This window comes from Coenobita brevimanus, unplaced genomic scaffold, assembly GCF_032717465.1.
Source record: "Coenobita brevimanus isolate Jiangsu-jjx unplaced genomic scaffold, ASM3271746v2 jjx.HiC_scaffold_3602, whole genome shotgun sequence".
Lineage (NCBI taxonomy): Eukaryota > Metazoa > Arthropoda > Malacostraca > Decapoda > Coenobitidae > Coenobita > Coenobita brevimanus.
The window spans coordinates 64,726-88,997 of record NW_027644644.1 but is presented as its reverse complement, the minus strand read 5'-3'; the positions used below and the strand labels follow the sequence as shown (position 1 = coordinate 88,997).

The 24,272-nt window shown below is 40.2% G+C and overlaps 1 pseudogene; it reads left to right on the top strand.

Annotated features, from left to right (window-relative positions):
• The first annotated feature begins 270 nt into the window (after positions 1 to 270).
• The window catches only part of LOC145390204 (neural-cadherin-like), a 59,209-nt pseudogene continuing 35,207 nt past the window's right edge, over positions 271 to 24,272 (top strand).

Below are 24,272 nucleotides of genomic sequence, written 5' to 3'. Positions count from 1 at the left end.
CCTTCCTGTTGCAACTTACTTGAGGTCACAGATGAGAATTTTGATGAACGTGAAAATTTCCACACTTTTTAATGCCAAAAATAGAATAGAGAGGATAGGAGAAAAGGAAAGAAGAAGCAATAGTAGAAGAAAAGGGCCTTGCAAAATTAGTTGAGGCACCGACAGGGACCCAAGGAGAGGGGAGAGGGTTGAGCAAAGTGAAGGCACAAATATGACATCCACCCAGCAACCAGACTCCTATACTTTTGGAGTACAATAAGGTACCCTGCTATGGCTCCCCTACACATCAAGTCCCCATCGATGTCTCCGAAGCCCCCCCACGACAACAACGAGCAAGGAAACGGGGGGGGCATCATGGTAGGAACGTACGTAGAACCGTAGTACTGTATTATATTTTCCTGCCACTGAGCTACATGAAATAAGCTACAAAGGGACGAAAACCTGGGCCAAGTTAAGGTGGAAGAACTATAGGTAATCTCTCAGTCTTCATTGCACATGGCCAAACCATCTCAAGGTACCTCTCCCAACACCCTCCAACGCATCCACATCAACACCACAGCGTATCTTTACTTTTTCAGATTAATACAGACGATTTGGCGCAGCGGAGAGAACTCGTAGCTATCAAAGAACGAATGAACAGTATCCTCGCTTACCCTTCTGTACCTCAAGAAGACGGGGAAGCTGTTTACACACTATAATCCTATCACTGAATTAATATACACACAGCACCTGCGTACTACGCCTTTCTCGGTTAGAGGGTGACTGATGGGATTCGGAACTTCAAGGGTTCACAGAGTTCCAGTTAGAGACAGAAGACTCATTTCAATCATGCTCGGTAACATTTGCTTTACTGTATATTTCATTTTAACTATACTCTTTTCACTTATGTGTTATACACTTAAACATTATCATTATCTATACATTAACCACTTCACTCTGAGAACGTCTCTTTGCCTCTGTTCATATTACTGTCAGACGATTTTAATTATCTAGAGTAACACCTGTCGAAAATGATCGCTTATAGCATCATCATCCATTAACCTCTACGTAAGATGCGCCTTTTTAATTATATCTGCCACCGAGTCTCAAGATATTAATATATATATATATTTTTTTTATGACATGCATATTAACATCTGAATGCCAGAATATATCTCAGCTGAATTAAATAATCTTAGTAAGTATTTAGGTGCGTTTACACTACCCATAAGATCCTCTCAGTATCCCACACATCATCTTGGCTCATCATCATCATCATCATCATCATCATCATCATAATCATCATCTTATCACCGTTATTATAAGATTACCCATCATATGACTACAACATGTGTGCCCATGCGTGTATTACTGCATGTGTATGCAGATATAAGATGTGTGAGTTAGAGAAAGAACAGAGGAATTAGTTGGAGAAGAACAGGGAGGCTTTAGGAAGGGAAGAGCTTGTGTAGATCAGGGCCGGTATTAATAAAAACTTCTAGGAGTGCTTCTAAAATTATTACTAAATGTGGTTGTAGATGAGAGTTGCTTCTAAAAGTTCCTCCTAGGAGGACTCGTAATAGTAATTTCGCTCCTACCATGAAGTGTTACCAGCACAAAGAATCTATCTATCTATCTATATACCTAGGCTGCTTCCCCCAAGGAAAGGGAGGTAGCCGAGACAGGACGACACACTCCCCATTTACTCATCCATTCAAACACAGTCATTCGCATCTTAGCCCCAAAGGGGAGAACGGACAGATCCTCACCGCACCACACCACACATGGGTCAACTGCGCAGTGCAATCAGTGACATCCGCAGGGCCCGACGGCAGAGCTGGTTTACCCCTGCCACATTATAATAGACCCATCCCTTTACTCGCACCTGACCTGGCTAGCTGATCAGACCAAATGCGGGAAAATATCCCCTCAGGGCTGCGTCATCATATATTCATTCACAATTTCTCTCCATTTATTTCTGTCACGCACAGCCACTCTTCCTTGCTCAACAAACATCCCTCTCGCATCCAGCGCTCTGATCACACTGTCCATCCATCCTATTCGTGGTCTCCCTCTCAGCCTTACACCTCTCACATCAGATCTAGTTATCTTTTTCACCAATCGCTCATTATCCATTCTCTCCATATGCCCAAACCATCGCAACACCCTCTAATCAACTCTACCAGCCATCTCCCGAACAACTCCAGTTCTCCTTCGCACTTCATCATTTCGCACCCGATCCATACGCGTCACTCCACACATACTCCTCAGACACCTCATCTCCATTACATTCAAACTTTTCCTCTCTGCTACACCCATATTCCATGTTTCAGCCCCATATAACGCAATCGGTACCCCAACACCCTCATACAGCCTTCTCTTTACATCCATTCTAAGCGAACGACATCTAAACACTTTTTTTCATTCCTCCCAGCACCTTTCCTACTTCATTTATTCTAAACTTCACTTCTGCATCTATTCTTCGATCCATAGCAACATGCGACCCTAAATATTTAAAACACTCCACCTCCTCAAGCAACTCACCATTCAAAACTATATTCATCCCCCTACCATCTACCAACCTCGTACACTTCATCACTTTACTCTTATTCTCATTTACTTTCAATTTCCTCCTTTCACACACCCTTCCAAACTCCTCTACCTACTGTCTTAATCTCTCCTCTGAATCAGCCACCAGTGCAATATCATCTGCAAACAGCAGCTGCTTAAGATTCCACTCTGCTTAATATATTTAATAAATTACCATTAGAAAGCCTTAGAGTATCAGTAAGTAGTTTAAAAATGAAAACCTACTTTTCATATATATATAAACAACATCTATTTGATCATATATTATGATTCTTTACGAATGTAGATAAAATGGATAAAATGTAAACACTATCCTGTTGCTATAGGCGACGTAAACACAACAAGTATATGATAACAGACCAGCATCAACAATCTTCTATAGAGCAAGAACAAACTACCTGCCATTATTCGATAGAAAGAGACATGAAAATGGAAATACAGAGTGCAGATTATGCGGTGCAGAAAAAGAAAACCTGGAACATTTTATGCTCGAGTGCACAGTGTACAATGAACAGAGATTGAATGCTGTGGAGTTACAAAAACCCTACATTGAAAATAAAGAAGAAATAACTGGAAATTTTTTATTTAGTAGCATAAACATTGAACAGAAAAAAAGTATCCTATATAACCTCTGGGAAATAAGAAAAAAGAAATTAATGGAGCTGAACACAACGTAGTGAATGATTGAAATGGAATAGAGTTCAGGAGGTGCCGTTGAAAAGGCATTACCTACGACAATCATCTGATCTGATCTGACCTACCCAGCGGAGCAGGCGACCTGTGGAGGCCAGCATCAGATGCAAACAGTAGGAGCGAGGAGTGTTATGTACAGGATATTGAGCGCCAAAAAGACTGTTACTGCTGTTCCCAGAAGTGATAGAATCTTCAGCAACGCCTGTAGGGAGTGTAAGAGGGAAGTGATATGCAGAAGTACCGGTAAGGCGGTTGCTTGCGAGAGGTGTGATGAGATACCACGTGGCGTGCGTGTGGCTTAAGGGAGTAAAGGTGAAAATGCTTCGTTGTAAATACACATTAGTTCGTTATAAAGAATGCCAAGGCATAGCGAAAGACCAGTGGAAAAAGGAAAGGGGTGATAAAGTGAAGGATACAGAGGATGCTGAGACCCCAGAAATTGTGATTGCTAGTGGCCTACGGTACCAGAGAAGAGAAGACATGGTGGGCAAGAGGAGAGGAAAGCAGAGCACGACCATTCCTATGCAAGAAAAGAGGAAGATATCTATCAAAAAGAAGAGCCAGAGGAGAAAGAAGAGGATACCCAACAACCGGTAAGCTAAAGAGAAAGTTGTGGTTGTTTGGAGACAGCATCCTGAAAGGAGTTAAAGATGGTTATTATAGAATTATGGACAGAACAGAGGGAGGAGCAGGCATAAATGATATTAAAGAGATTGTGAATGAGCATCTTAAGGAAATAGAGCCAGATGACTATGTTGTAGTGGAAGGGGGAGGTAATGGACTTATAGAAGTGCTGAGGGAGATAGATCAGATCAGATCAGATGATTGTCGTAGGTAATGCCTCTTCAACGGCACCTCCTGAACTCTATTCCTTTTCAATCATTCACTACGTTGTGTTTTGCTCCATTAATTTCTTTTTTCTTATTTCCCAGAGGTTATATAGGATACATTTTTTCTGTTCAATGTTTATGTTACTAAATAAAATATTTCCAATTATTTCTTCATTATTTTCAATGTAGGGTTTTTGTAACTCCACAGCATTCAATCTCTGTTCATTGTACACTGTGCACTTGAGCATAAAATGTTCCAGATTTTCTTTTTCTGCACCACATAATCTGCACTCTGTATTTCCATTTTCATGTCTCTTTCTATCGAATAATGGCAGGCAGTTTGTTCTTGCTCTGTAGAAGATTGTTGATGCTGGTCTTTTAATATATATTTGTTCTTCTCTGATATTCTCTTTCCATTCTTTATATATCTTCAGGCTTGTTTTTCTAGATACTTCCTCCTTCCATTTCTGTGTGTCCCAATTCATTGTTTTCTCCTTTAGTCTGCTTTTTGTCATAATCATTAATTCTCTGTCAGCTATTCCTATTAATTCCTTGTACTTATTGGTTTCCTTCATCCAGTTCATATTCTGTATATTCATCATTTCTAGTATAGTTTTTAGTAATTCATTTTTGCCCTGAAGAATACCCCTGGTGTACTCTAATCTACCTGTGATTATTCTTCGTTTAACTAATGATGCTCCAATCTCTCCCCTTAGTGTGCAGTTTGCTGCATACTTGGGTGCTCCTAATATTTGTCTTATACTCCGTTCTCTATCCTTTGTAGCTTTTCAATTTCTGCTTCCGTGTAATTTATGATATTTGACCCATGAAGTATTGTAGGTACGGCTACATTTTTCCAGTAGGTTTTACCTATCATGACTTTATTACAACTCCTTGCTATTACCGAGTATGTAATATTTGCCATCTTTTGAGCTTTCTGTGCCATCATTTCCTTCTGTGTTTTGAAGTAGTTTCTTTTGTTATCTATCTGTAATCCAAGGTACTTTATATTATCAGTTACTTTTATCCCTTCTATTTCATCTGGCTGGTTTTTCATATTATGGATGATGATATTACTCTTTGTTCTATTTATGTTTAGACCACATTCTTGACTATATTCTATTACTGTTTTTAGGCTGTCTTTTGCATCTTCTATCTATCTCTTCTATCTCTTCAACGGCACCTCCTGAACTCTATTCCTTTTTCAATCATTCACTACGTTGTGTTTTGCTCCATTAATTTCTTTTTCTTATTTCCCAGAGGTTATATAGGATACTTTTTTTCTGTTCAATGTTTATGTTACTAAATAAAATATTTCCAATTATTTCTTTATTTTCAATGTAGGGTTTTTGTAACTCCACAGCATTCAATCTCTGTTCATTGTACACTGTGCACTTGAGCATAAAATGTTCCAGATTTTCTTTTTCTGCACCACATAATCGTCTGTATTTTCATTTTCATGTCTCTTTCTATCGAATAATGGCAGGCAGTTTGTTCTTGCTCTGTAGAAGATTGTTGATGCTGGTCTGTTATCATATACTTGTTCTTCTCTGATATTCTCTTTCCATTCTTTATATATCTTCAGGCTTGTTTTTCCTAGATACTTCCTCCTTCCATTTCTGTGTGTCCCAATTCATTGTTTTCTCCTTTAGTCTGCTTTTTGTCATAATCATTAATTCTCTGTCAGCTATTCCTATTAATTCCTTGTACTTATTGGTTTCCTTCATCCAGTTCATATTCTGTATATTCATCATTTCTAGTATAGTTTTTAGTAATTCATTTTTGCCCTGAAGAATACCCCTGGTGTACTCTAATCTACCTGTGATTATTCTTCGTTTAACTAATGATGCTCCAATCTCTCCCCTTAGTGTGCAGTTTGCTGCATACTTGGGTGCTCCTAATATTTGTCTGTATACTCCGTTCTCTATCCTTTGTAGCTTTTCAATTTCTGCTTCCGTGTAATTTATGATATTTGACCCATGAAGTATTGTAGGTACGGCTACATTTTTCCAGTAGGTTTTACCTATCATGACTTTATTACAACTCCTTGCTATTACCGAGTATGTAATATTTGCCATCTTTTGAGCTTTCTGTGCCATCATTTCCTTCTGTTTTGAAGTAGTTTCTTTTGTTATCTATCTGTAATCCAAGGTACTTTATATTATCAGTTACTTTTATCCCTTCTATTTCATCTGGCTGGTTTTTCATATTATGGATGATGATATTACTTTTGGTTCTATTTATGTTTAGACCACATTCTTGACTATATTCTGTTACTGTTTTTAGGCTGTCTTTTGCATCTTCTATCGAGTGTGCCATTAGGAGTCCATCATCAGCAAAGAATAGTACTCCTATTTTCAGTTTCTCTTTGATAAATCCAATATTTTGTCCTTCCAATTTGTCTATTATCAGGTTGGTTATTAATTTGAATAATATTGTTGAACCTGTGCAGCCTTGTCTAATCCCGCTAGTTATGTCCATTTCTATTTCAGAATCACCTACTTTTATTTTTGTTTTGTCTTCTTTATATATGTTAACAATGGTATCTATTATCTTTGGGTGTACCTTGTATCGCATTAGTGCCTGTACTATTTTCTCTCTTTTAATTGAGTCAAATGCCTTTGAGTAATCAATGGATATTATTATAAGAGGTTTTCCCTTCTGGTAGCTATCCTCTATGCAGTATTGTAAGGTTAATAAGTTGTCTTCTATTTTAGCTCCCTTTGTGAAGCCTGCTTGTGTTTCTTTAGCCTCGTTATTTATGGTGATATGGCTATCCACAAAGTTTCCTATCAGTGACATACATATTTTGTACGAAATATTGGTCAACGCTATTGGTCTGAGCTGGTCTGATGTAGGTTTAGTTGTTTTCTCTATCGTTTTTGTATTTGACCATACCCATTCCTTAACTTCTGTCCCATCATCTATAATGTGCTGAAAGCAGTTTGTAAGGCTTTCTATACACTGCTCACTTTTTATCAGGACTTTGTAGAGTTCAGGCTTCTTTTGATCTGGTCCTGGGGCTTTTCTGTTTTTTAGCTTTTGTATGCAATGTTTTACTTGGTCTTGCGTAATATTTGGATATTCCATGGGTTTTATTTTGCTTTCTACTTTGCAGCACATGTCCATATGTTCTCTTATACTAGGAGGGAATTCATATGTTGTTCTCTCTATATTGTGTCCTATTGGTATATCTATATTCATGACATTCAGATTACTTTCTAAGTCCAGCTTGTTAATGTATTCTTGCCTTGTGTCACTATTCCATGCTTCATTTATGTTGTTTTTTTATAGATTTTGTCCCAAAATTTTATTATTTCCTCACTAGCCTGTATATCATTTAGTTTGTTACCTTCTTTGCTGTATATTGCTAACTTGTCTAATTTTTTGTCTATACCTCTTAGTTTATTAACAGCCTCCCACAATTTTTTACCCTTTTCATTGCTTTCTTTTATTTCTTTTGTGAGCTTTTGTTCATGTTTAAACATCTCCTTTCTAATGAAGATTTGCACCTTCGGTTTTTGTTCCCTGTAGAGCTCATATATTCTGTCTCTTTCATCCTGATTTTGTATGTTTCTTTTTTGCCTATTCAATCTTTTCCTCTCTTTTATTTCCTTTCTTATTTCATCATTCATCCAAACAGGCTCCCTTATTTTATTTTCCCTTTCAATTACCTTTCTTCTATATCTTGTTTTTAGCTTTTCGCTGGCAGCTTCTTCTATTAATGTATTCATCTGTGTTATATTGGAAACTCTGACTTCATTAAGTTTTTCTTCCACTCTATTTGCATACTGTTGTAGTGATATCTCATCTGTCCTATAATACTCCACTGTTTCCCACTTTCCTTGTTTGTTGAAGGTGACATTTTAACTGTAAAGATTACTGACCTGAAAGAAGAATGGTGGGTGACGATAGTTTACATGGGAGTGGAAGGAAAAGAAAACTATGAAGAAAATAAAAAGTTGTATGAAGTACTGCTGGAGATAAAGAAAGAAATGGCAAACAATAAGTGGATAATAATGGGGGACCTGAATGCCCATATTGGTTTAAATAATGAGAGGGTGAACAAGAACGGACAGATGGCATTGGACTTCACAGAAAAGACCCAGCTTAAGATAAAGAACTGGGAGCTGGAAGACCCAGTAACATGGAGTGACAGAGGTATAAAATCAGCAATTGATTATATAATAATAAGTCATGAGGTTGAGACATATGGATGCAAGATATGGAAAAATGAGAATGTTGACATTTCTGACCATATAATGATTGGAATTACATGTGGAAAGACAAATAGGCGAAAAGAAATAAAAAAGACACAATGGAGAAAGAAATGGGATATAGCTAATGCGAATTGGCAGAATTACAGTCAGAATCTAGATGACCAGATATGTGAGGAAGAGAAGAGAGGAAGGTCTATTAATGATTGGGAAAAAGATATTAAAAAGACCATAATTCAGGAGGCAAGAGGGACAATAGGAACAAAAAAATTGAAGATAGCAACGACAAGATTAAAAGGCTGGTGGGACAGGGAAGTAGAACTAGCAATTGAAGACAGGAAGAGGGAAAACAGGGTACAGAGAAAATGGGGAAAATGATCAAAAAACATGGAAAACAATATAGACAGGACTGGGAAAGAGCATGGAAAAGATATACAGAGGCAAAACAGACAGCAAAGATAATAATCAGTAGAAAAATAGGAAAGTGGGAAGAAGAACAAGCTCAAAAACTAAATGATATGCCCCGAAGGGAAAGAGAAAGAGAAGGGTGGAAAAGGTTGAAGAGAAGCCTTGGAGAAAGGGATGTAGAACAGTGTATTAAGTTAAAAATAAAAGGTAAAGAAACAGAACATGAGGAAGAAATTAGATCCATTGTAGAAGGATACTGGAAGAAAGTAATGCCAAAAGACAATGAGGAAGAATCCACAGAGAATATTTGGATATATAGTGATAGCAAAGAAATGGGGAATGTAAGGATAGGAAGATTAGATGTAGAAAAGGCTGTTAAAGCAATCAAGAATGGAAAGACAGGAGGAACAGATGGAATAATAGGTGAACTTATTAAATATGGTGGGGAAAAATTGACAAAGGCATTGACAAATCTGTTTAATCGTATCCTGGAGGAAGGGGAGGTACCACAGGACTGGAAAAGAAGTAGGGTGACACTTATACATAAGGGTGGAGGAAAAGCTAAGGAGGAAATTGGAAACTATAGGCCCATTAGTGTCATGAATGTATTAGCTAAGGTGTTTGGGATGATAATAAATGAAAAACTAATATCATGGGCAGAACAGTTCAAAATATGGGGTGAGGAACAGAGTGGGTTCAGGAAGGGTAGGGGAGGCCTTGAAAATGTTTTTGTAATGAAAGAAATCATAGAGAGGAACAAGAAGCAAGGAAAAGAGTTATACCTAGCATTTCTAGACTTTGAAAAAGCTTACGATACCGTTGATAGATGTAAATTGTTGAAACTATTGAGACATATTGGGGTGGATGGCAAGATAGTAGAAATAATAAAGAGATGGTATGAAGAAAATAAAGTGAAATTCACAATAGGAAATATAAGCACAGGGTGGGTTAACAATAACATCTGGGTGCGTTAAGGCTGTGTGTTGTCCCCTACGTTGTTCAACATTTACTTGGAAGAACTTTGAGTAAGAATCAGGAAATCAGGCAAAGGAGTTAGGATTGGAGATTGGAAATTAGGATGCCTGGCTTATGCAGATGATGTAGTACTCATGGCGGAAAACAGGAAAGACACGGAAGACCTTATGGAAATAGCTGACAGATTTGGGAGGGAATGGAACCTAAGATTCAGTGCAGGAAAATGCAAGGTGATGGAATTTAATAACAGGGAGAAGAACCAGTGGGTGATGGGGAACAACGTAATGGAAATAGTAGATAAATATACGTACTTAGGTATAGAAGTGAGTAAGGAAGGAATAGGAGGGGAGAAACAAAGAAAGATTAATGAAGGGAAAGCTCGGAAGATGGCAGGCATGATTATAAATGGAGGGTGTAGAGTGATTAACAAGTATAACGTGGGTAAGAGTCTGTGGAAAGGAATAGCAGTGCCTTATTGTCTCTATGGATCGGAAATAACAAACTACCGAGATGGAGATATCATGAAATTGGAAAAAGTACAAAACATAGTGGGTAGATGGGGCCTGGGGGCCCCAAGAAGTATGGCAGTAGAAGCCATAAGGGGAGACATGGGCTGGAGCACATTCAAAGAAAGAATTGTGAAAGGAAAATTGGGGTTCACAAAGAAAATAGAAAAACTCAGTGTGGAAAGATGGGCTAAGAGGGTGCTGGAGGAAAGAGGGGCAAGATCATCATGGGGGAGAGAAATTAACAGATGGAAGAGGAGAGAAAACCTGGCAGAGGTTTGGAGTCATATAGAAGGCAAACAAATTAAGAAAAAGATTGAAGAGAACGGATTGAACAGATGGAAAGTGGGGTTAACAGGAAAGGTGACTCTGAAATGGTATAAAAGAAAGCAAAAACCAGAAGGGCTAAACTGGCATGTAGGAGACTGGGGAAGTAGACTGTTAGTTAAAGCTAGGACAGGTACTCTGGAAGTCTATCTATCTATCTATCTATAGCCCGACGCCCTAATCCCGCAAAGGGTGGCCGCAGACAAAACGCCTCCAAGTCACTCTGTCACCCACCATTTGACTCCCCTCCCCCCAACTCACCCCCCCCTCCCTCATATACCTCTCAACTCCATCCCTCCACCTCATCCTCGGTCTACCCCTCCCTCTCCCTCCCTCCACCTCACCTACATACACCCTCTTAGTCAGTCTTTCATTCTCCATTCTCTCCACATGTCCAAACCACCTCAGTGTATTTCTCCTAATCTTTTCAATCACATCCACATCTACCCCACAATGTTCCTTCACTTCTTCATTCGTCAACCTGTCCCTCCACGTCACTCCACATGCTCCTCTCAAGTAACTCATTTCCACTGCTCTCACTCTTGACTTGTTCCCCTCTTGCAAGGTCCACGCCTCGCTTCCATACGTCAGGGTAGGGATCACAATACCATCATGCAGTGACTTCTTAACTTCCATACTCACCTCCCTATTTCTCATCACTGCTTTCAGTGTACCAACAACCTTTCTTCCCTGCTGTACCCTTTCACGTACTTCATCCCCCAAAGTTCCATCCTTACTCATCACACTACCCAAGTACTTGAATGCACTCACATTCTCCATATCCTCACCATCCAACCTCACTGCACACTCTGTGACTTCATTCCTCTCAAACACCATAACTTTACTTTTGTTTACATTAACTTTCAGCTTCCTCCTCCTACACACTGTCCCAAATTCATTCACCAAACCTTGCAACTCCCATTCATCTTCACTCAACAATACTGTATCATCAGCAAACAGCAACACCGGAAGCTTCCAAATCTCACCCTCATTCATTAGGGCCACCCCCAAATCCACTGCCCTACCTTGTACCTCCTTTACAACCCCATCCATATATATATTAAACAGCCATGGAGACATCACACACACCCCTGTTTCAGTCCCACATTGAGATCAAAGAACTCACTCAGCTCACCATCCACTCGCACCGTAGCCCTAGCTCCCTCGTACATACTCTTCACAGCACTCAACAATTTCCCCTCCACTCCATATATTCTTAATACCTTCCACATACCTTGCCTATCTATTCTGTCATAAGCTTTCTCCAAGTCCATGAAGGCAGCATACACTTTCCTTCCCTTCTCTAGATACTTCTCCACTAAACATCTTAGAACAAATATCTGATCTACACACCCTTTTCCCTTCCTAAATCCCCCTTGTTCTTCTCCAACTAGCTCCTCTGTCATATGCCTAACCCTATCAATGAGTATTCTACCATATATTTTACCAGTCACACTAAGAAGGCAAATACCCCTATGGTTACCACATACTTCTCTCTCCCCTTTTCCTTTGTACAGAGGAACAATTATACCTGATTTCCAGTCCTCTGGAACCCTTCCCTCTTCCCAAGCCAATCTACACAACTTCCATATCCACTCCACAACAATCTCACCCCCATACCTAAGCATTTCACCACACACTCCATCAATTCCTGGGGCCTTTCCCAGCTTAATCTTCTTCATCGCTTCCACTACTTCCGACCTACTGATCTCTTCCTCCCTCCTCTCATCTCTTCTTCTCCCAGCCATTCCCCAACCACTTATACTCACACTGCTCTCACTCTCTACATTCGACAAATCCTCAAAGTGCTCCTTCCATCTCCTCAATTTCTCTCTCTTCTCCACCAGAATCTATTATTCCTATGTTTCACTCCCCTACTATTTCCCCTTTCACACTGCCTTACTTTCTTTACCTCCTTCCAAAACAATTTCTTACTCTCCCTCCATTTCACACTCAGATTCCTCCCAAACTCTTCATCCACTTTCTTCTTACTCTCCTTCACCAGTCTCATAACCTCCCTTCTCCTGCTCACATATACCTCTCTCTTCTCTCTCTCATCTTCTCCCCTACCTCTACTCGCCAACCATTCACCATATTCCTTCTTCTTTTGTTCCACAGCTCGTTTCACCTCATCATGCCACCATGCTGTCCCTTGCACACCCTTGCATCTCCTCCTCACTCCACAAACCGCCTCACACGCTGCGCTTATCTCTTCCGTGAATATCTTACATACGTCTTCCACCCCTTCCATCTGCTCTAGCTCATACCTTCCCAATCTTTCTTCCACTATGCTCTTATACTCTGTCATTTTCTCACTATCTTGCAATTTCTCCACTCTTCTCACAGGAGCTACTTCCTCCTGTCTTCCCCTTCGTCTCCTCAACCACTTTCTTTGCAGCTCTACCTTGGCCATCACTAAGTGATGGCCCAAGACTCCATTCCCCCACCCTCTCCACACCCTTGCATCCAACACTTGTCTTCTCATTCGCTCATCCACACACACGTAGTCTATCATTGCCTTTCGTTCAACAAGTTCACCATCCATCCTCCTCATTACTCTCCATGTATACCGGTGGAAGTGAATGGTAGAAATAGAGAGGAACAGGACAAGAACTGCAAATTTTGTGAGGGGATAAAAGAAACAATAGAGCACCTAATTGTTGAATGCAGCAACTACAAAGAGCAAAGGGAGAAGTTAATAGCATCAGTAGTAGCGGTGATAGGAATGGAGGAATGGCAGAGAAGACTTGAGGAAGAAGATGGGGGGATTTGTACAGTACTGGGACTATATGGGGATAAGGAAGAAACAGGGAGAATAATAAAGTTTGCTAAAATATTTCTAACACAATGTTGGAAGAAAAGGCAACAGCAAGAAGGACAGTAAATAAACATATAAAAAAGGTAACGAAAAGTGAAGTGTGATCAAGAAAAGAGAAGAGGATAAGGAGCAAGAAGAGAAGGAGGACCTACGAAGCGATACAAAGCAACAGAGGTCACAAGAAGAAGAATAAGAAGGACCGAGAGGCTGAGGCAAAGCGCTATTGTTTTTGGAAATTAAAGATGGAAGGAGAGGAGATAACAGGTAGAGGATCAACGAAGAAGAACTGCAAGAAATGTGGATTTATTGGGAAAGTGAATTACAAGGAACTTTGCAGAAGGAGTGAAGAAGAGGAAGAAAAAAGGAGGGAAGTATGTCACAAGCAAGAAGAGGGTATAAAGGTATGATGTTTATCTGTAATGCCTGCAAACCCAGGGTAAAAATTAACATGGACCAATGTGAAGAACTGAGGGAAGAGACCCAAGCTATGAAGGAAGAGCTACAGAAAGTGAGAGAGGAGCAGGAAGAGATGGGAAGGAGAATGATATATGAAGAAGGATTGGAATGAAAGAGAGGGAAAGGATGAACGTACAGTGGGGATGAAAGAGAAGTTGAATGAGGTGTGGAAGAAGCACATAGAGCTGCAGGAAAAGATGAATGCCATTTATGGAAGATGGGAGGAAAAGGAGAAAGAAATGAAAGAACTGGTAACTAATATTACTGAGAAGGTGCTTAAGAGTGTAATGGAAAATTTAGAAGAGAGGGAGGATAAGGTAAAGAGAAGGAAGAATTTAGTTGTGTTCAATGTGCTAGGAAGTGATAATAGGGAGGCCAGAGAGAGAAAAAGAGGGTACAGAGGTATGTGCTAGAATATTTAAAGAAGTATTTATCCTTCTTTTTCTGTGCCTGCCCTCCTCTCTTCCTATTTCTCCCATCTTTCCTGTCACTTCTTACTGCTTTTCTTTCCTTTACAGGTAGCTTTACATTGAGTGACAAGCCTAATGGTTTCCTGCATGCCAAGAAACCATTTACAACCCTGGGTGGTAACCATATAACCAAACCATACGTGCTCCCTACGTGTCAATAAGTGGGTTGGCGGAGGGTTAGTGCCCCTCCCCGTAAAACAAATAACTCAAAGTCAAATGACCACCCCTTACCGGATTATGGCGTCTGGCAATAGATAGATAGAAGATCGTAAGATTGGACACAGATGATAATGAGAACTGACGGGACCGGAGAAATGAGAAAATAAACAGTGAAGAGGGGGAATTTTTATTCAGGGTTATTAACATACAAGGTTTGTCTAAATGTAAAAGTAAGGAGGTAGAACAATTAGTAAATGATAATAGTATGTGATGTGATGTGATGTTGTTGAGGTATTGCCTTTACAACGGCACCTCTAAACAATTTCGTTCTTTCTCTTTTCTCCTTCTTCTGTGTCTTTCTGTGGTCACACCTCCTCTTCTCTTACTACGTGTAAGCTATAATCAGTCGCCTGAATTTCTGAGCTCCTTCACTTTCCTTTCTCTTTTGTTCCAGCATTTAAATATTATTAATTTCTTTTTTTCAATACCACTTGTATTAAATAGGAGGTTCCCAAGTATACTATTTCCTCTATATATGGCTGTTGTAATTCTACCAGTTGTGTTCTTTCTTCCATATATCCTGTGCAGTCTAATAAAAATTGTATCAAGTCTTCTGTTTCTGCATTACACATTGGACAATTTATCTCAGTTCCCTTGAATCTATTTCTGTTTGCTAAATTTAGTGTATTAGATCTGCATTTAAACAGGATTATGGAGGCTGGTGAATTATCATATATTTCATCTACTCCACCTATTTCTTTCTTCCATTTTTTATATACTTCTAAGCTTGATTTATTTTCCATGTCTTTTCTCCACCTTTTTGTGTCCTCATCATATATATTCCTGGTTAGTTCATCTTTTGTTATATTTTTTAACCCTTCTGTATTTAAGATCTTTTAGTGCCTTCTCACATTCCCTCATCCACTTACTCTTGCGTTCCCTCAGCTCTTCTACAATTTCAATTAATAGTGCATTATTTCTTCTCTTTAAAATACCTTGGAGATATTGAAGCTTTTGCCCTCTTTAATTTTGTTTCCATTTGTGAGGCTCGTACTTCGCCCCTCAGGCAGCCTACTGCAGTGCTCATATTACCTCCCAGCATTGTTCTATACACTCCATTTTCTGTTTTCTGTAGTTTGTCTATTTCTTCTTTATTAAAATCAATTACTCCTGCAGCATACAGAACTCCAGGGAGTGCTAGGCTCTTCCAGTAAGTTTTACTGATTAAAATTTTATTGCAGCTCCTAGCCATAACAGAGTAGGTTAAGTTTGCTGGTCTTTGTGCTTTCATAATGATGTTTTCTCTATGTCCTTTAAAGCAGTCTTTAGAGTCCACTATTGTTACCCCCAAATACTTAATTGAATTTACCACTTCTATACCCTCTATTTCTGTTGGTTTCTCCTTCATATTGAATATAATGAATTGACTTTTGGCTTTATTTATTTCTAGTCCACAGGTTTTACTAATATTTATTAACCTTCTAATGTTAGCTTTGGCCTCGTGTGCCTAACAGAAACACAAAAGAAAATTAGCAGTATAATATTTAGTCAAAATATATGTGTTGTAGAAAATATGAGAGATTTAGAAGAAAAGAAGGGAGGGGGGATAATGATTCTGTACAAGGGAAATCAAGGGATAGAAGTCAGTAAAGTCTATCTATCTATCTATCTATTGCCAGATGCCATAATCCCGTACAGGGTGGCCATTTAACTCTGAGTTATTTGTTTTACAGGGAGGGGCCCTAACCCTCCACCAAAGTAAACACTATAAATACTGATATGATACATGCTAAATGTTCAATAAGAGGTTGGGAGATGAAACTGATAGTGGTGTATTTTGCTGTACATGATAAGAATAGAAACAAAGCAATGAGGGAAGAAATAGAATCTATCATTGAGAGAAGTGAAGAGCCATTAATGATAGCAGGAGATTATAACGGGCATGTAGGGTTTAAAGGGGAACAAAGATTAGATGATAATGGAAGGATGATACTAGATTGGATGGACAAATATAGGCTTATAATGTTAAATGAAGATCAGAAATGTCTATCCATCTCTCTATAGCCCGACGCCCTAATCCCGCAAAGGGTGGCCGCAGACAAAACGCCTCCAAGTCGCTCTGTCACCCACCATTTGACTACCCTCCCCCTCCCTCATATACCTCTCAACTCCATCCCTCCACCTCATCCTCGGTCTACCTCTCCCTCTCCCTCCCTCCACCTCACCTACATACACCCTCTTAGTCAGTCTTTCATTCTCCATTCTCTTCACATGTCAGAAATGTACAGGAGAATTTACATGGTGTAGGGAAAAACTAAAAAGCACTATAGATTATACATTGGTCAATGATAAATTATATGATAAGTATATAAGTATGAACATTGACGAAGGTAAAGAGTTTTTTGATTTGTCAGATCATAATTTAATGGATATAAAAATAAAAGCAAAGAAACGAAAAACAATTCAGAAATAACGGAATGGATAGTAAGAGAACATTACAAGTCAGATAAAAAATCGATGAAAAAGTTTGAAGAAGAATTGGAAAAAAGAATAAAAAGAGAGAATATCAGAGACATAAAAGATTTGGAAGAAAGGATGAAAAACTCCCTGTACTGTTGTTTGCAGATGATACTGTGTTGTTGAGTGAAGATGAAGGGGAGCTGGAAGGCTTGGTGGATGAGTTTGGGAGAGTGTGTAAGAAACGGAATGTAAAGGTGAATGTAGGGAAGAGTAAAGTGATGGTCTTTGAGAGAGGTGAAGTCAGTGAATGTACAGCGAGGTTGGATGGTGAGGAATTGGAAAATGTGAGTACGTTTAAGTACTTGGGTAGTGTGATGAGCAAAGATGGAGGTTTGGAGGGTGAAGTGCGTGGAAAGGTACAGCAGGGAAGAAAGGTTGCTGGTTCTTTGAAAGCAGTGATAAGAAACAGGGAAGTGAGCATGGAAGTGAAAAAGTTACTGCATGACAGTATTGTGATACCAACTCTAACGTACGGAAGTGAAGCTTGGACGTTGTTGGAAGGACACAAGTCAAGAGTGAGAGCAGTGGAAATGAGTTATTTAAGAGGAGCCTGTGGAGTCACATGGAGAGACAGGCTGACGAATGAGGATATAAAGGAGCGTTGTGGTGTGGATGTGGATGTGGTAGGAAGCGTTGTGAAGAACACACTGAGGTGGTTTGGCCATGTGGAGAGGATGGAGGGTGAAAGACTGACGAAGAGATTGTATGTGAGTGAGGTGGAAAGGGGAAGAGGGAGGGGGAGGCCGAGGATGAGATGGAGGGATGGGGTGGAGAGGTATATGAAACAGGGGGTGTGAGTTGGGAGCAGGGCAGTGAGATGGCGGGGGACAGGGCGACTTGGAGACGATTTGTTTGTGGCCACCCCAAACGGGATTGAGGCGTCTGGCAATCTGTACTGTGATTCAATCAGCCATACAAGTCACAAGAGTTAGCAGTGATTATAATGACTTTGTAAATGGCAGAAACCCAACTTTGGTTGAAGTTCTTTATCTCTCATTTACATTAAGATCTTAGACTCATAGTGTCTTTCTCCAGGTTATTCATGTTGTCTCACTAGGAGCCATATACTTTCAAACTAAGGAGAGCCACAACACCTTCCTTTTGCAAGTTTACCTTGTGTATTGTGCATTAGTATAATCATTTCTGTTTGTCATGTGGAGTTTTGATATTAAAAAGGTATAGGATATAATAAAAAGGCAGTAAATTATTAAACCTTTTTTGGACAGGGAACTCCTTCAGCAAGAATAATTCATGAGGTGATAGCCAGAATCCCTGTGAGGATTAATTGAGATAGTTTTATACCCAGGTGTTGGACAAGGATCTCCTTCACTTGAAAGATTGTTGGCAGTGACTAGAATTAAATATTTAAGTGTCATCCTGTCCCACAGTGGGTTAAGCTTCAATATGCAAAGTAAATGGCTAAGGAAGAGATGTTGGGGAGCTCCTAAGAGCCCTGGTACCTCACATTGTCTTGCTATGCAGTCTTTGCGGTTAACTTTTACCATGCCTATGATGTGATTTTTTTTACTCTTTTTTTTCATTTCCGTGTACATATACATAACAGCCCATTCATTAAGACCCAGTGGCCTTCCCATAGCCCGGCAAACAGCATGACATACCTTTACATATCACAGTTTGGTAACACAAGGCTGTTTTGATATATGCTAGAGGTATCCCATGCAGTACTGATGTGATGGAATTAGCTGGGATCTGTTCATGAAATTTCATTAAGTTTTAATGTACACAAAGAAGAACTGTCTTTCCTACTGTATATTCAGATCTTCAAACTACAGTATTAGCAGTGACTGAACCTAACAAAGGCAGTTTTATTCGAATTAGAAAAAGGCTCATGTACTGGTGAATTGAGTGAAAGGAAGGCAATGATTGATTATGTGTGTGTGGCTGAAAGGATGCAAAGATGTATATTGGATGCAAGAGTTTATAGAGGTTGGGGGAGTGGACTTTCTGACCACTACTTGGTGGTGGCCAGAGTTAAAGTTCAAGTAAGATGGAGGAATAGAAGAAGGGAAAGACGAGAGGAAGGAGTGGTTGCAAGGAGAGTGGAAAGGTTACAAGAGGATGAGAAAAAAGCAGAGTATAAGAGAGAAGTGGAGGAACGATTGGGCAAATATGAGTTGGAGCAGATGGGGGATGTGGAAGGTGTGTGTAGAATATTTACAGAAGAAATATGTGCAGCATGTGATGTGGTGTGTGGAAGGAAGAGAAGACGGAGGGGGGTGCAAGGAACAGCGTGGTGGACTGAAGAGGTGAAACGGGCTGTGGCACAAAAGGAGAAAGCATACAATGAATGGATGAGAAATAGGGGCATGGAAGAAGTTGAGAGGCGGAGGAGAGAGTTATATGTAGAAAGAAAGAGAGAGGTGAAAAGATTAGTAAGAGAGAATAAGAAGAGAGTGGATGAGGAATTTGGAAGGAATTTGAGTGTAAAGTGGAGGGACTGTAAGAAAATGTTCTGGAAAGAGGTGAAAAGAGTAAGACAGGGTGGAACTGAAGTTAGCAGGGGAGTGAAAGATAAAAATGGTAGATTACTAGTGGAGAAGGGAGAAAAAGTGAGCAGATGGAGAGAACACTTTAAGGAATTGTTGAACGTGGAGGATGGAAGTAATGCGAGTATAAGTGGCTGGGGAATGGCTGGGAGAAGGAGGGAGGTGAGAAGACAGGAAGAAATCAGTAGGATAGAAGTTGTGGAAGCAATGAAGAAAGTTAAATCAGGGAAAGCCCCAGGAATTGATGGAGTGTGTGGTGAAATGCTGAAGCATGGGGGAGAGATAGTAGTAGAATGGATGTGGAAGATGTGCAGATTGGCCTGGGAAGAAGGTAGAGTCCCGGAGGATTGGAAGTCAGGTATAATTATTCCCTTGTACAAAGGAAAAGGGGAAAAAGAAGTGTGTGGTAATCATAGGGGCATTTGTCTTCTTAGTATAATAGGAAAAGTATATGGTAGGATACTTATTGACAGAATTAGAGAAAGAACAGAGAAATTAGTTTGAGAAGAACAGGGAGGCTTTAGGAAGGGAAGAGGTTGTGTAGATCAGATATTCATTCTCAGATCTTTAGTGGAAAAGTTTCTAGAGAAGGGAAAGAAGTTGTATGCGGCTTTCATGGATTTGGAGAAAGCATATGACAGGGTGGATAGACTAAGATTGTGGAAGGTGTTAAGAATATATGGAATAGATGGGAAGTTGTTGAATGCTGTGAAGAGTATGTACGATGGTGCGAAGGCTGCAGTGCGTGTGGATGGTGAACTAAGTGAATTTTTCTCTTTGAAAGTTGGTTTGAAACAGGGATGTGTCATGTCTCCATGGTTGTTCAATCTGTACATGGATGGGGTAATAAAAGAGGTACAAGGTAGGGTAGTGGATGTTGGAGTGGCCCTGGTGAGAGAGGATAGTGTTTGGAAACTCCCTGTACTGTTGTTTGCAGATGATACCGTGTTGTTGAGTGAAGACGAAGGGGAGCTGCAAGGCTTGGTGGATGAGTTTGGGAGAGTGTGTAAGAAACAGAATCTAAAGGTGAATGTAGGGAAGAGTAAAGTGATGGTCTTTGAGAGAGGTGAAGTCAGTGAATGTACAGCGAGGTTGGATGGTGAGGAATTGGAAAATGTGAGTACGTTTAAGTACTTGGGTAGTGTGATGAGTTAGGATGGAGGTTTGGAGGGTGAAGTGCTTGAAAGGGTACAACAGGGAAGAAAGGTTGCTGGTTCTTTGAAAGCAGTGATAAGAAACAGGGAAGTGAGCATGGAAGTGAAAAAGTTACTACATGACAGTATTGTGATACCAACTCTAACGTACGGAAGTGAAGCTTGGACGTTGTTGGAAGGACACAAGTCAAGAGTGAGAGCAGTGGAAATGAGTTATTTAAGAGGAGCCTGTGGAGTCACATGGAGAGACAGGCTGACGAATGAGGATATAAAGGAGCGTTGTGGTGTTGATGTGGATGTGATAGGAAGCGTTATGAGGAACACACTGAGGTGGTTTGGCCATGTGGAGAGGATGGAGGGTGAAAGACTGACGAAGAGAGTGTATGTGAGTGAGGTGGAGGGGGAAAGAGGGAGGGGGAGGCCGAGGATGAGATGGAGAGATGGGGTGGAGAGGTATATGAGAGAGGGGGGTGTGAGTTGGGAGCAGGGGAGTGAAATGGCGGGGGACAGGGCGACTTGGAGGCGATTTGTTTGTGGCCACCCCAAACGGGATTGAGGCGTCTGGCAATAGATAGAGATAGATAGACTTAGAAGGACAATACCTCTTCATAATACATCTAATTTTCATTGAGGGCAGGAGAGTGGGCATACACCTCTGCAAGATGTTGAGGCAGCCATCAACCATGTGGCAGGTGTGGGAGTGAGGGTGGTGTCCTTGGAGGCAGTGGCAGTCTTTTTGGGACGTGGCAGGAAGGGGTGGAGAATTTGGCTGGCTACACACTCGCGCTGTCCACTTGACCAGTTGCTCCTTCTCCACCGTAAAAAGGTAAAGACAAAGCATGTCATTATCATCATCATTGTTGTCATTTTATCATCAGCCTCGGCATTAGCATCACTGTTGTCATCACCTATGCCATCATCATCATTGACATAATCATCATTACCCATATTATTATTAACTATACTGTATATGGTTTACTGTGCACACAGATAAATAAATAAGTAATTAAGTAAAAAATAGATAAATAAATAATAAAACAAGAAAGCTCACATAATGAAGATGCTTTAAAATGAAAAAGACACATACAGTAATTGCACTGAAGGAGTTAACACCACCTACAGATCTCAGTTGACTCTGGAGTGGACATTGCCGAGGTGGGAGTAAACACCTGCGTCAAACCAGCACTAAAGCAATAGGACGGCTCTGGTTACTCCTGTGCTCGTGACATCAAGAAGCACATGCGCTTGCCTCACCTCACATGTGCAACTGTCACCCCACCCTCAGGCCTCACCACCAGCTGAGGCACAGCCCAGTGTGGCAGCCATCACACACCCTGTTTCTTGCAGACCCAACCCCTGTCTTAATGGAGGATGCTGTATATTGCATAATAGACGTCCCAGGTACAATTTGCAAGATTTTTTTGTTTTCCCTTTCAGTCCAAGGATGTTAAAAACAGCAAGTGTCAGTACTGTTTTACTTCATTAGTCGTGTAGGAGCCTGAGACAAGGTTATCATAATCTATCTATCTATCTATCTATCTATTGCCAGACGCCATAATCCCGTAAGGGGTGGCCATTAGACTGTTGAGTTAGTTGTTTTAAGGGGAGGGGCACTAACCCTCCGCCAACCCACTTATTGACACGTAGGGAGCACGTATGGTTTGGTTATATGGTTACCACCCAGCGTTGTAAATGGTTTCTTGGCATACAGGAAACCATTAGGCTTGTCACTCAATGTAAAGCTACCTGTAAGGGAAAGAAAAGCAATAAGAAGTGACAGGAAAGATGGGAGAAATAGGAAGAGAGGAGGGCAGGCACAGAAAAAGAAGGATAAATACTTCTTTAAATATTCTAGCACATACCTCTGTAGCCTCTTTTTCTCTCTCTCTGGCCTCCCTATTATCACTTCCTAGCACACTGAACACAACTAAATTCTTCCTTCTCTTTTCCTTATCCTCTCTCTCTTCTAAATTTTCCATTACACTCTTAAGCACCTTCTCAGTAATATTAGTTACCAATTCTTTCATTTCTTTCTCCTTTTCCTCCCATCTTCCATAAATGGCATTCATCCTTTCCTGCAGCTCTATGTGCTTCTCCCACACCTCATCCAACTTCTCTTTCATCCCCACTGTACGTTCATCCTTTCCCTCTCTTTCATTCCAATCCTTCTTCATATATCATTCTCCTTCCCATCTCTTCCTGCTCCTCTCTCACTTTCTGTAGCTCTTCCTTCATAGCTTGGGTCTCTTCCCTCATTTCTTCACATTGGTCCATGTTAATTTTTACCCTGGGTTTGCAGGCATTACAAATAAACATCATACCTTTATATCCTCTTCTTGCATGTGACATACTTCCCTCCTTTTTTCTTCCTCTTCTTCACACCTTCTGCAAAGTTCCTTGTAATTCACTTTCCCAATAAATCCACATTTCTTGCAGTTCTTCTTCATTGCCCCTCTACCTCTTATCTCCTCTCCTTCCATCTTTAATTTCCAAAAACAATAGCGCTTTGCCTCAGTTCAGTTCAGTTCAGTTGAATGGCGGAAGTCTTGCCTTGGTATCGGCACTTCCTGATGCAGTCTTATTGTGGTCTTTTCGTGGTCTGGGTCTTTTTCTTATGGCATTGAGTCCTTTATTTTCTTTTCCCTTATTTTCCAAAATCTGTATAACATTGATTTATTTTCTTCTGTGTTGCTGTTATCGAATAATAGTGTTCCAATAATATTCTCTTCATCTTGCTGGTACGGACGCTGTAATGCAGGATGTTTTTCTCTTTCCTCGTTGTAGGCAGGGCAGTGTAGGATGTAGTGGTTCAGATCCTCGGTGTTGTATCCACACATAAAGCATTCTGTTGATTCATTTCGGAATCTTCTTCTGTCTCTCAGGTTCATGTTATTACTCCTACACCTGAAGAGAATGACTGATGCTCCCCTGTTGTCATATACTTTCTCTTGTCCACCCATCTCTTCTCTCCATTTACTATACATTCTCAGGCTCACTTTTTCTTGCATTTCTTGCTTCCAAAATTTTGTATCCCATGCTTGCACTTTCTTCTTTATCTCATCGTTTGTCACATTGCTTCCTCTTATATCCAACATTCTTCCTCCCTCTATTAGTCCTTTTATCAATCCATTCTTTTTAACTTGCACACTCATCTCTCCCACAACTCTTTCAATCAGGTCATTCCCCTCCCCTCTCAAGATATACTGTAGATACTTCAGCTGACTTTCCATAATTCTTGCTCTCATACTTGATATTTCTATTTCTCCCCTTAAGGCTGCTTGTTGTGTATAGCTTGGGGCTCCTAATATCTTCCTACACACACTGTTCTCTATCCTCTGAAGTCTATCTATCTCCTGCTTTGTGAAATCTACTACACTGGAGCCATACAGTATTGCTGGGAGGGCTACGCTCTTCCAGTATGTTTTTCCGATTAACAGTCTCGAACAGCTCCTTGCAACTATTGAGTATGTCATGTTTGCCATTCTTACTGCCTTCTCTATCACTGACTCTTTCTGTGCTTTGAAGAAGTGTCTACTATCATTAATTGTAATTCCTAAGTATTTCAGCCTATCACTAACCTTTATACCAGCTATCTCTGTTGGTTTATCTTTCATGTTGAATATTATGATATTACTTTTTTGTTTATTTATTTCTAGTCCGCATT